Genomic DNA, 12,240 nt, shown 5'->3' on the forward strand with positions numbered 1-12,240 from the left:
AATAGTTTGCCGGCGTGAAAATGGTGGCCCAATCGAACGGTTCGCCCCTAAGAAAAGCACATCGCCTCAGCACGTGTTGGGATGTTTGAGCGAAAGTGTAGCAGTTAGCGCGGATCGTCACGATCCTCGAACGAAACATTACAGCTGTTCAATGGGCTGTGCTATGCTTCGCCGGGTTCCACGGCCCGGCGAGATCCGTTAATTTCTGGCCTGGTTACTGTTTATGTTGCCTGCTTGCCTTTTTATTTCAAATCCCCGTATGGCTTGTGGCCGCACAGTGACGAGGCGTACGGTAAAAGATGTTTACATTTCGCAATGTACCTATTTCGTTTTGCTCAAAATAATATTTGTTTGGTCGAATAAACACGGCAGATAGTTTACTTTGGATCCGGGTTTTGCGCCGCGGAAAGGTTGCAAAAACGTAAAGTCATTTATGTTCTTATTCGCATCGATTCTATGGTGATTTTTTTGTTTTGGTGTTTTGGCTTGGTAAAATTCATAATACGAAGGAGACATTGCAGTTTTTTTCTGACAAAGAGTTCCGGATAACATAAGCTTCCTTTAATAGGAATAATCGAGTCATTTATTTTATACAAGATCTTCAGTCTCGAAAAAAGTCCCCAGTATATAGTATATAACCCCATTGAAATTTTAAATTCTCGCTTCATTTTCATTTTCGCGGTATACTGTCCATTCTTAATAAAGGTACCAAATAAATGTAAATGCATACTTTTAGGCATTGTAGAGATAATTTTTCGAAAAAGGTTTTAGATTAGTCAAAACCCTTTCGTTCGTTTTGTATTTGTATTTCAAATGTATTCATTATGGTACAATTTACTCTTGAGTAACACTCCACCAAAAAAAAAAGCGCTCTTTTTAAAGTGCTCATATTCGACGGAACCAAAAGGAAACATGGAGTAAAATAAACAACACTGTGCGAGTTGATCATGCTCTTCAAGGGCTTGTGTAGTGCACAGATAAATATGGTAGCATAAAAATGAAACGGGTTTTTCATCGGATACGCACTGTGCAGTACAACAGAGGGACAGAAAAGCGTACGTTATCGTAAAACCGGAAAAACCACGAATGAGTCTTGCTGCTGTGAGCCCGAAACGAGTCCCCATCCATTCTCCTAGTTGCTTCTTTAACCTCTCCCCATTTTGGGGCTCCCATTTGGGTAGCTCGTGGTTAGTCAGATGATTTTTATTGCCTGTGTTGCATGTGTTTCGATATTTGGTTCGTTTTTTCAGCTTCATTTTCAAAGAACGCAAAAATATTTCGTTTATTTCCCGCATACTGGTTCCACTTTCTCTTTAGCAGTGCTTCCACTTTTTAGCCCGTCGATGCCCAAAACAACTTCAGTATGCTTTTCACTGTTTTATATTTCTCTACTCATCCGTTCCACGTACGGGTTAGCTTTTTTTATGGTGGCTTGCAACATAATGCCGTGGCAACATTCAAGCCAAAAAATTACGGATACTAACGTTTGTTCATGGATGAATGGGAATATACGAACGATGAAATCGATGTGTGGAGGAATGATTGCGGTAACCTTGAAAAGCGTAAAGTCAAAATGCCAATTTTGGTACCGAGCTCGATGCTTATGACGGTGACTGTTTACAGATCAGCTATTCACGCGTTGACTCTTACCACAAAAATCACACAATTTCAAAAACTCTTCTTTTGTACGATGATTGCATACTTTCTGGTGCAAAAACTGAATGGTGAAACCCTTATCATATAACCAGTAAGATACAAGCCATAATTCCATTTCTATGGGCATGTAAATTTAAATGGAAGTGTATAGAAATTAAATTACAACCATCACTACCAATAATTGGATGTGGAAGTACCAACCCAACGCGTTAGTGTGACAGGACCCCGGAAGAGAGCTAGGCGGACGCGTAATTACCGCATTTAATCAAATGCTTTCGCTACAGTGGCAACAATTTCCATCCAGCGCTCGGCCGGTTCGAACCATTGATGGTTGAACGTACGGAAGGTTTCGCTCTGGCATCAACTCTAACACCACCCGTTCTAATCCTCACGATATGGCATGGTACCCCGTCAGAATTCGAATCCAATCGAAGGTTCCAGTGTGTGTGTGTGTACGCGGTTATTCCAATCGATGTCGAACGATGGATGCAGTGTGTGAAGGCGCTTAAATTGCGTAAACCTCACAAAACAGTCAATAATAATCATTGTCGGTAATTAATTAGACTCGCGGGCGCCAGAGTGCCACCGTGGTAGCACCGTCGGTTGTCGAGTTTGACGCAGCATAACGCACGATGGTCTATGCTCCGGTGTAGATACAAACGGTTTCCGCGATTGGTGTGGTGAAGTTTGCTTGCTTGGAGGTTTTGTGGTCTACTGTGGCCGCATTCAGGCAGCAGTTCCTTTAATTCATCGCATCACACACACATCAAGCGCCTGGTTGACTTCCAGCCCTGGGTAGGAATGTCGTAATCCATTCGCTAGCAGTGCGTGAACCAACTCGGGCTCGAGATGGTGATGATGAGAATTCGGACCGTTTGATCACGATGTTGGAGGTTTTGCGGTTGATTTACCCAGCATCGGTACCGTTACACTGCTGACCAGGTTGCAATCAGGTTGCCGAGGAGATGCTGTTTGTAATCGCTAACAATTTATCACTCAAATAGTGTCCCCCGGGCTGGGGCCGCCCCAACAAACAGCAGCACTTCACGCCCGCGAAGGCACATTAATGATGTTGAGCGCGCCCGGGTGTGTGTGTGTGTGCTTGCTAGGGTGGCCACTAGAAGCAGCCAGGTGGGCAGTACCAAAGCACGCTGGGTGCTTCATGTAGGTGAAAAATTCCTCACGCATGTTTGCAGCAACCGTGTAGCAACCGCTCGCTGGTGACTTCACGGCCAATCGCCATACTTTATCCTGGATGGAAGGCATACGGGAAGTGAGGCAAATTTTTGTTCCTAGCAGAATTACTCATCACATAAATAACCATAAATAATAGCACCTACATCATGCGTGTGTATGGGCGAGCGTGTGCATATGGGCGAGCTTTTGTTTCGTTGTCGTTAAGTGCGGTCTTCGTGTCCTTCCACTTCCCCGCAATCCAACCGTTCTGTGGTAGTGTTACTTTGTTAATACATTTGTTGAAGGACGTGTGTGTGTTTTTTTTTTGTTTGCTCCTGTAAATGTTTGTACCTTTATGATCGCCTAAAATGTTCCGGCCTACGTTTATATGGTGCGGTGGATGAGAAAGAATGCTACCGGTGATGGTAAAACGCATCGCTCGCTCAGGACGCCACGGGGGTGGAATGGCTGGGTGGTGGAAACGTGGTGGAAACGTACAACTCAAGTGTGGACCGACTTGCCACACCGTCCGGCCGCAGTGGCCGTGGATCTTTACGAGCGGCATTTTGCGAAATAACGCTCCGGTATGAAGAATGGCAAAGATGTTAATTTCATCTTCTGGAGGCTGAGGAAAAATGTTTCCACAACATGGCCATGGAAAATGGAAGCCATCTACGGGCGGAATGTCATTCCAGCCAGACGGTGTTAATGTGGCCGTGTGCTGCGGTGCTACGCGGTGCTATTGTGGGGCAATAGCTTACATTATGATGTATTTCCTTGAACGGCGCACCTGTCCATCCTGAAGGAAAGGAAAATGACATGCTAACACGTATGAAATATGTTTAGCCCAAATGTGCCAATGTGGGCTGCGTGATGAAATTTGTGCTCCAATGCTGCCGCGTTGGGGAGAAAGTGTTTCCCACTCACGTGGCATTGTTTTGCAAACAGCAGCCAAAAGCATGGTAATTTGGCGGAGTGAAGATGTTAACAAATTTAATATGTGTGAAATGATTTATGTTATTTTTGCTCCGTGTTGGAACGCGTCCCGTGTGGAGCTTCGATTGATGAAGACAGTTTTACAAGTTGTTGAAAGGAAAAGGTGATTAATTCTGCGGGCGGATATCCACGATAGTTATGAAATGATTCATTTTTATTTCGATGAACTGTTTCAGTAGCTCTTATGTTGCATAGCTTGTGTAATAGTTGTCTTCTTTCGTGAACGATTTCTTTGTTCATTCTGTTGCAATTGAAGACAATTTAAACTTCATTATTCAAAGTTCAAATTGCACTATTTGTCTTTATATAAATCATTCGCTAATAGTGCAACTAGTGATGCTCAAATAGGCCTTAAACCTGTAGAGTCGTGTAAAAACATCCTTGAATGGGTCGGACCAACCGGTAGGTGCAGTAGCTTGAAAGGTTCCATTTCATTCCAGATTTTTGAAAGGCAAAGCAACTTCCACCCCTGATTTGGAATCGAGTTCAAGTGGGTTCAGAAGGTGGCGCCCGAATGCGTTGCCCTTTTGGCTTCCATTCGCTTCCGATGCCATCCGTGAAATGAATCATATGACTCTAATCATAATAATATTACAGTGTAAGTGCGCATTTGGTTAAAACGCCTGAAAATATGCTGTTTCTTCCTGGTTGGTGCTGCAACTGATTGTCCCATGCTCATCGTAAGCTCATGATAAATATCTTAGTAATTCATGCATAGTTGGAGTAATACTACAAACTTATGCAGATATGTCCCTGAGCAATAATTTAAAACTCGCCAGATTGTTAATAGTGATCATAGCGCATGCTGTTTGCATATTTTCAGGCGTATTTTGTGCTTCAACTTTTCAAAACAAAGTGATGAGTTCGATCCATGTTACTACCCTCGATCCAATTAAAGCTTTACAAATACCGTAAGTTTTCAGCCTCTTTTAATCATCCCACAGAATGTGTGGCCTTCCCTCGTCCCGTTCCCATGCCACGGGTATAATTTATTTAGGTGAGCTTCCACTACCAAATAGGCCACGCTCAGTGGGGGAATCGCTTTACGAAGGTGTGCATCCTCCGAAAAGGATCCCTTTTCATTGCGAATCTGTAGAAAGTTTGCCCAAACACGAGACGAGCTTCCAATTTGCTGCTCGTCCTGGTGCGCACTGGCGGTGAAACATTTTACGGGACATTTTTGTGACTATCATTTGTGTCATGTCGTGCCGTGCAGTTTGCGTGTGTGCGTACTGATATTGGGTTTTGAAGGGGGAGGGGGTGTTCGTGTACCGAAACTAGATCGTGGGAAAACCGGTGCCCTATCGAGCGAAGTGGATGGGAGGCAGTTTTACGTTCGCGCATTTGGAGTGAGAGTTTTGAAGTACACTTACCATTGCACACACACAGACCTTCACACACTCACACACTTTTAGCCATACAAAATTTATATAATTCAGTATCGGCACACATGTGTGCGGGTCGTAAATCATGCGCAAAATGTGTGCTCACGTGTGGAAATGGTTCCATTTTCCGACAGCGTGTATGTCTCGAGACGGGACACCTTTCCGGGAACCGTAAACGGGTAACGATAAGGGGAATGGTTCCGGGGGATTGGTGGCGGAGGTGGTCCGTCCAGGCGGCACAAAAATACTGTCGAACTTTTTCCATCCGAAAACGGGAAAATGATATCATTTCGTACAGTGTACAGTGTGCTGCTCTATTCCAGCCGGCCGAGAGCGGGAGCAGTGGAATGTTTAACGAGGTACGCTTTGCTAATAAGCTGCACTCGAACGGATGTTGCAAAGTTTGCAGCGGCGAAAGTTTCCCCTTTTAGCCAATCGTTAAAGACAATCGGACCGAAGCGTGGTTATGGTACTGGTTGCTGTACAGCACCGACAGCAGGATGCTGTACTTCTTTGGTAAGTTTAGTGGACTGCTTGCGATAGTTGTGCAGCAAAATCCTTTTTTCTTCGTAATTGGTGTGCTTAAGTACTGTTTGCGGGTGTCATAATGTGTTCTTTAAAAGGCTGCATAAGGAATCGAGCTGGGTTGAATTCTAACCATAAACGAGCGCTTTAATACGAAATAAATATCGAGCAGAACGGATAAGCGATACTGACATCCCTTGTACGTAACTATACTCAACTCAGTTTATATTTCAGTACTCTTTTTCCAGTACAGTGCAAGTGAATTAATTAAATTATCAAAAGAAATGAGAACCCTGCTCCAGTACATCCTATTCGCTATCGCAACCGCAATACCTTCCAACAGTACGGACGGCCCCAACCAATATGGAGGAACAATCTAGACTGGCCCTTAACGACACCTTTTCTCTCTGGAGAAACGTATTCAATGGAATGCCTTGATCAACGTGAAAGAATGAAGAAATAAAAAGAATTCAACGCCGCGTAAAAAAACCCCGACAGTGTGCTCGCATGAAAGAGATCAATCGAAACGGGTGTGTGCGTATTGCCTACCTGCCAGGCGCGAAGATAACGTACGATCCAGAATTCAGTGAGGCACGCCAACCGGTTTGGTATCCGTGCATGTCAGTACCCGGGACTTGCAACATGTCACGTAGCTTGTTGGTCCTCAAATAATACTTCTCCTCTGCGCTTTCCTTTCCCAGCGCGAGGCACCCGTCGAATGTCAAATGACGCGGCGAGGCGACGTAGTGATGACACACACACCCCCTCCGGTGGTCTCTTATGATCCTGCCATGCTTCAGACCACGGTAAGGAGGTGAGGAGGTCAACGCAACGCTCGATAGTGTGATGCTTTTCCGGATCGTTCGTTGGAAAATGTTATTGCATGCCTTTGCCGAACCGGAATCGGCACACTGTCACTAGCGTATCCCGGCGTTTCGGCTGCGAGGCGCATCGAGTGTCGTTGAAATGTTGAATTTGAAGTATCCTCCTGTGGCCTGAAGTACGTATTTTCACACATGCACATGCACCAGGACGCTCACGCGGGACCGTGAATCTATTTACCGAAAGGATCGCTAGCCCAGGTGACACACGGGACATAGGGTGCGCGGGACGCAGCGGTGCAGCGTGCGGTGGCCTGACGGGGACACACTCGTATTTGTGTTTGCGCTCGCGTGCGTGTGTGTATTATTGCATGACAACTTATCCGGCGTGTGCGACCGACGGGTTTGACGATAAACTTTCAACCTTCCAATACATTGATTCCAAATTCACCTGCACATGCATACCCACGGAACCAAACAAACTCATCCCCGGTGTTTGTTTTTTTGTTGTTCCGTTTCGTTCGGATCTTTCCTAACCATCCAACATCGCGTTCCGGTCGGCGATGTCGTCCATAAATTTTTGTTTCACGCCATAAATCGCAAAGCACCATAAATTTTCGTATACCACATCCCCAGATTGCACCTGTTTACTTTTGTCCGAACGGTTTGGCAGACACGCCCGGCGTACCTGTGTGCAGTGCTTATTTGCAAAACCACGCCGGATGAACCTGACCGTGGCGTCTGTTGGAAACCTCCACAATTTTTTTGTTCCCTGGGTGGGACATTGGTGCGAGCAAGAAACTGGCGTAACCAGCGATAACTGCATCCTCCAAAACTCATCACCGCCAGCTCATGACCGCATTTTGGGTGCCTTTGTGTGTGGCCACGGTCGCAACTGCCCGGGGGGATGATGTTCGTTAGCCGCCGTCTGTCGTTTGCTTAGGGGTGGACAATTTCGATTCGACCACCAATTCCGGTTTGCAAAATGACCCTTTTTTTGGGGCAAAACAATCGCTCCACGCTTCACAACCGACGAAGACGGGCCGATGCGATCATCAACATTATAACCCGGGTGCCATTATCGTTAGCGTTGCGTCAAATCTCAAGAGGTTGGCCACAAAGGGAAGGATGCATTTTTATCGTCTCCCAGCACTGGCTGGATGCGGCAAACATAAATGGATATTGCTGGTCCATGCTATCGCCGACCGATTTTATCACTTAATCGCTGGAATATCATAACCGCCGCTCAATGCGCGATATCAGTGCACTTAGCAAAAATGCATGAACAACAAAAAACGGCGATAAAAAGATCCTTTACGCCAAGGTTGCATGCAATTTAAAACCTGATAGCAATATAAAATCTGCCTGATTGGCACATCACCTTTCAGTGTGCCGAACGCGGAAGGAAGCAAGGGGATACGAAATTTCCTTCTCGAGAAAATAAGACAGAGAGAGTGAGAGAGAAAACACAAATACTCAAACAATGGCCAAACCGATGATTGGTATCGGACGATCATCAGCAGAAAATATTATATTTTTTTTCTGTCGGTATGTGTGTCAATTTTATTACTCCGGATCGAATGGCCAATTTATTACGCCCGCAAATGACCGCGTATAGGTCAGCTCTAGGTGGCACCTGCACAGCAGCACCGTGGGGGAGGAGAAGGGGAGCGTGTGATAAAAGGTGCAAAAAGGTGCTGTTCGCATCCGACTGAGTGTGTCGATTGATCCGCTAATAAATTTTATGAAGCACTCCATGCACCATAAAATCAACGTGGCGCCTATACCGCATACCGTGTTGCTGTACACGGTGGTGCATCATACCCGGTGCTGGGTGCTGCCAGGATGCTGATAACAAAGGGTGTGTGCCGTGCATGAATATAACGGTCCTTTGTCGCTGCAAGGTGTTGGTTAGAAAATCACAGTAATTTTTGGTCCAATAAAAGCCTGTAAAATTCAATGAATTGCTATAAAAAGCCATACCTTTCTGATAGGCTAAATATTGTATTGATCATGATAACCATCCTGACTTTATGCGGAAGATGGTTTTAAAATTCGCAATGATCTAAGACGTACGAATTGGATCAAAACTATGTTGTGAGTCTTCTAGCATCACTAAAAACTATAAGGAATCAATGCAGAATGATTGCTTACTTTTCGGCGCCGAAGTTCGAAATCTCACTCTGAGTGAAACAATGTCTAATTTGAAACACATTTTTGGAACTTCGTTCTAAATTAGCTTGAAATATTTTAAAAGAGAACTAGAAAAGGTTTTAAGAGTCAATAAAATCCTCGAATAGGATCACATGTCCGACGACTGACACATATATATTGTTCGAATTGAAGGTCTGAAACTTAATTTTTCTGGTAATATCGAGCTTTGGTAAGCTTTTCTTCATTATCTTAAACTAATGCCAAAGCTGATATAGGCATGTTTCAATGTAATTATTGTAAATGTAATTAAGATGTATAAGAAACGTGTTGGACATATCGTTCACGAGTATTTGGATATGCGTTAGCTCTGTGCAAAATGGCTGCCGCGTGAGCTCACATTTGACTAAAAACAACAACGATTTGATGATTCGGAGCAGTGTTTGGAGCTGTTTGAGCAAAATAAATCCGAGTTTTTGCGTCAATATGTTACCATGGATAAGTCTTGGCTTCTCCACTTTACTCCAAAGTCCAATAGACAGTCATCCGAGTGGATAGGACGCGATGAACCTGCTCTAAAGCGAGGGAAAACGCAACAATCAGCTGGCAAGGTTATGGCGTCAGGTTTTTGGGATTCGCAAGGAATAATAATCTTCATCGATTATCTTGAGAAAGGAAAGACCATTAACAGCGACTACTATATCAAGGTATTTGAGCGTTTGAAGGACGAAATCACCAAAAAACCGCCAAAAAAAAGTTTTGTTTCATCAAGGCAACGCACCGTGTCACAAATCAGTGAAAACAATAGCAAAAATTCATGAATTAGGCTACGGATTGCTTCGCCACCCATCGTATTTCGTAGATCTGGCTCCCAATGACAATTTCCATTTCTCAGATTGCAAAAGGATGCTCGCTGGGAAAAAAAATTCGTCGGATGAAGAAGTGATCACCGAAACAAAGACGTTTTTTGAGGCAAGGGGCAAATACTACTACAAAACAAGGTACTACAAAAATTGAAAGACCGCTATAATTGGTGTATCACCCTTGAAGGGATGTATGTTGAATTAAAAAAAATAATTTGGCCAAAAAAAAGTGTTTTACTGTCATAGGCCAAACAATTATCAGCCCACCTGTTATCTCGCATGAGAAACCTGAGGGCAAGTATCAGCGTGTTATTAAAATTCTAGTAAATGCTAAGAATAACCAGGAGTTGATGTTCAGGAGCACTAATTGGAAAATGTAAAGGAATTTCCTTCTAGCCAAGAGTGTTAAGAATGAAAAACGTTCCAAGAAGCACATGTGTGGTGGTTGTGATTATGGAGTATGTTGTGCTTTCAATAGCAGTAGAGAAGAAACATGATACATATCAATTAATAATACACTCATTTTCACCACTGGCACTAATAGAAACCATTTATCACAGTGTTCTTTTTTTTTTTTTGGTACATTACAACAACATGGTAGTACAAGTAAATTTTTACCACATGCACAAACCATTAGGGCATGCCTTTTTTTTGCTGCTCGCTTTATAACTCCAAGGGATTTTTTTCCCACTCGAAAGCGTTGCTTAATCTCGTTTATTCTCTATTACTTGCATTGAATCCCACTCCATTTTGACTTAATTTTTGTCTGTCTCCACATTCACTTCTCCAATATGTGTGTGTGTGTGTGTGTATGAGAGAGAGAGAGAGAGAGGGAGTGGGAGCCTACAAAAAAACAGGTCAGCATGAGTGGAGGTGTCACTGGGATTACAGCATCCGTGTTCCGGAAGACCCGACCATTTCCGGACTACATTGAGCGGCAAACTTTTGATGTGCACTTTATGCATCAAATTTGCATTCCAAGTGATGCAGCGGCATTTGCGCTGATCGAGAATCCATGGCACCTATTTTTTTGCGTTGTTACTTTTTTGTTTCCACCACTTACATCGCTAGAGATGAGGCGTTTTTTTGTTCGCTGTGTTGTTGTTGCGCGCGTTGATTGTTGTTTTCTGTTCTGCTGCTTTGGTTCGTTCGGTTCCGTTTTTTTGTTTCCCGGCGCGAAGGATAAAAGTGTGGAAAATGTTTGCCATTTTCGTTCGGAGTCTTGTGTTTTTTTTTTGTTTGCTTTAGGATCCGGTTTTAGCAATGGGCCAGAAATATTATGGATGGACGAATGGGTTGAGCGTACGTCCGAGTGGTTTTTTTATTCGACTTCATGCGCTGCCTCCATCCATAGCCTTTTAGTGCTACTTGGCCGAATGCAATTTTCCTCGATGGTAAATTAACAGCAAACGAGGGCACAGCTGCATGGCGATGCAAATGATTTACGTCACACTAACTACCTCCCACCGTTCCACGGGTCCCACCATTCACTGCCAAGCACTGCGAAATGTTGGTGGCCAATTAGAGCAAACACGCTCTCGCACGGGAGCGTTTGGTGGTTGTGAAATCATGAGCAGGAGGAAAAAAATAAGACGGAACCAACCATAACCGAAAGCAAAATCGGGCGTGGAAGCTTTCACAATCATTTACACATTTTAAGTGAAAACAATCCGTGACCGTTTTAGTTTTAAGGCACCAAGGCTATTCGTTTGGGAATGCCAGAGGTTAGCCAAATGGGGGAACGGGCTTGCTCGGTGGACGTAGTTAAATATTGAAATAAAAATAATTAAACCCCCCGAGAGCGTTTCAACACTCTGGCCCGATCCCGAAAGGGCCCAGAAGGGGGAAATAAGATTCAATTAAAAGCTATTGGAAAGGAATTATGGAAGTGCCATTTGTGGCGGCGCATAATGTCGGCTACTGCTTGCCCGAAAAGGAACAAAAAATGCGCAAAAGTCAACCGGAAAAGTTGTACTGGGATGCAGGGCAATTAATTTGTCTTCGCTTGCGCGCTAGTGCAGAAAAGTGATTTAAAATTACCATAATGGTTTAATGCTGCTAGCTTGCGATATGTGGCCTAGCTGCAGTATGGTGCAATACACTGCTTTCCTAATGCGGCAACCAACTAACTCCTGCCGGGCAGTTCCACACGTGGCGCTTGCAGCAGACTTGAAGATGGAACGAAAATGACAGCGCCGTAGCAAATCTTGTGACAGCTGTCAATTTGACGCGTCAAGCACGCAGTAAAAGAGCGCTCGTTGATGGTGTCGTTAGGGCGACGAATGGTGCCGTGTTGAATGAGGTCGACCGATTTGTTGCAAAATTCGGGTTGTATTTTTCCTGCGGTCTCGCGGACCGTTTCCGGAGCGTGTGTGTCACAATACGTCATAATGCTTGCATTTGTTTTTCGGTTACCGGAGTGGATTGGTAGGGGCAATTCACCGCACAGGAAAATTTTACACTGACCGATGAAAGTTTTCTTACTAAATATAGCTGGTGAAATGAGACATTAAGAAGTGCTTCCTCACCTGAGAAATATTTTTAGTTGACAGCAAAAATTGCTACCGGTGTAAATTAACACACGTCAATGTGTGCCGAATCGGGTCAAGTTAGCCTGAACAACATGCTCGATGCACTGGTGAGTGAGAAATTGCACGCGAAAAAAAA

At 44.2% G+C, this 12,240-nt stretch overlaps 1 protein-coding gene across 4 annotated transcripts in view; it reads right to left on the reverse strand.

The window, feature by feature from the left end:
- Positions 1-12,240, reverse strand: part of LOC128301868 (putative mediator of RNA polymerase II transcription subunit 12) — an 89,340-nt gene that overhangs the window by 24,561 nt on the left and 52,539 nt on the right. The gene's annotated exons all lie outside the window — the stretch shown is intronic.

Source organism: Anopheles moucheti, chromosome 3, assembly GCF_943734755.1.
Source record: "Anopheles moucheti chromosome 3, idAnoMoucSN_F20_07, whole genome shotgun sequence".
Taxonomy (NCBI): domain Eukaryota; kingdom Metazoa; phylum Arthropoda; class Insecta; order Diptera; family Culicidae; genus Anopheles; species Anopheles moucheti.